The sequence below is a fragment of the Mustelus asterias genome, unplaced genomic scaffold (assembly GCF_964213995.1).
Source record: "Mustelus asterias unplaced genomic scaffold, sMusAst1.hap1.1 HAP1_SCAFFOLD_35, whole genome shotgun sequence".
Taxonomy (NCBI): domain Eukaryota; kingdom Metazoa; phylum Chordata; class Chondrichthyes; order Carcharhiniformes; family Triakidae; genus Mustelus; species Mustelus asterias.
The window spans coordinates 2,982,342-2,984,058 of record NW_027590117.1 but is presented as its reverse complement, the minus strand read 5'-3'; the positions used below and the strand labels follow the sequence as shown (position 1 = coordinate 2,984,058).

General features: G+C 43.8%; 1 non-coding gene across 1 annotated transcript; it reads right to left on the bottom strand.

Moving 5' to 3' along the window:
• Positions 1–327: 327 nt before the first annotated feature.
• On the bottom strand, positions 328–417 carry trnap-cgg (transfer RNA proline (anticodon CGG)). The gene is given in 2 exon segments: positions 328–363; positions 382–417. It is a non-coding gene; the product is annotated as a tRNA-Pro (tRNA).
• Positions 418–1,717: the final 1,300 nt, after the last annotated feature.

Below are 1,717 nucleotides of genomic sequence, written 5' to 3'. Positions count from 1 at the left end.
TCAAAACCAAACTGTGACCCCCAGCTTTGTCAGACTGCAATTTCTTTCTGACTAAAATACAATTGAACACACGATGCAAGAATCCCTGACGCGATAAGCAATGGACAGTCCTGATTGATTTATTGGGATAAGTTTACAGTCTGGTTACGTGGGTGAACATTCTTGAAAACTTTTCATTTTCTCCATGTGCAGCATTGGGAAAATTGTCGCGAGGTGTTGCAGGATTTCAAACCTGATCTCGAGATATGTAAGTCCCGCCATCTAAAATGCAAGGTATTTTGTTCAGATAAACGACCAGCACTTGGGATCAAAACTGGCAGCAAGCGAGGGCTCGTCCGGGATTTGAACCCGGGACCTCTCGCATAATCAGACAACGAAATCCCCGAAGCGAGAATCATACCACTAGACCAACGAGCCGCTGGCAAGCGAGCTCCTCAACCAATACACTTCTGCTCACTAGCTGTCTTTACAGACGATGTCATAACAATGGAAAATTGAAGAAAAACACAGCAGACTCACGGGGAAATGTGATCCTTTTTGTCTTAGACCCTGAAAATTCAACCAGATGTTCAATGTTGGGATTGTAGTTTCTCTCAGCGAAAGAAATTCCCATCACGTCAGTTCAAAGATTGTTGTGAAGAACCGACATGAGCAAAGTGTGGAAGACCACAGCTGCATGTGTTCAAATACAGAGAAGTTATTTATTAAACGTTCCGTAGATTAATGATGAGAGTGAGTTTTAAACTCACCCGTGTAGACCATCGCTAAAACCGCTCGGCCATCTCCTCAGTCACCCAGGAGCTTGGAAAAAGGCCTCCATCCATTTGATTTTCGATCCATGAATATTTGGGGAAGAAGGTCACCCTCACCATCGCTCCTGGATGCCCAGCCAGATGGAATATGTTGGAAATGTAGTTGCTGCAAAACAGAGGAAATTTCCATCCCAGCAGGTCACCTTCTATGACTCATTCCCTCACCCTACAGTATAAATAATTCCCACATTTTATGCCTTTTAGCTCTGATAAAGGGTCAGCTGGACTCGAAATGTCACCTCTTTTCTCTCCTTACAAATGCTATCAGATCCGGGAGATTTTCCAGCATTTTGTCCATTGTTCATTAACATTTCTGATTTTACAATTGCGTTGCGAAAAGATGGTTGATAAGCTTAGGGAGACAATAAAAATATGTTTGCACTGGATCTTGATGTAGCGGCTGGCTCACCTCACTGGCCAGAGGGCATGATTCTTGCTTGGGGTAATAACATTACAATGCGGGAGGTCTCGGGTTCAAATCCTGCATGATCCCAGACACAATTTAAAAAGAAAGTTCTTCGCAATGGAGATGGCGACAATGAGCAAAAGTTGGGGCAGAGCTCATCTCCCGAGAAATCATTGCAGAGAATACGTCTCGAGAAGAAACCATACAGTCTGACAGAGTTGGCAATCCCACGGTTTTGTTTTATTTTTTCCACATTTTGGTATTACTCTGGTTCTCCCACTGAACCTTGAGGATTGGTGCGTTTCAGCAATCCAGTTCAGGGGAAATTAACAATTAGGATACATACACAAGAACACTGGAAACAGGAACAGAAGTAGGCCATTCGGCCCCACGAGCCTGCCCCGCCATTCAATAAGATCATGGCTGATCTGTTTGTGGTTCAATTTCCACATTCCCATCTACCTCCGATAACCTTTGATTCTGTTGCCGAACAATAATC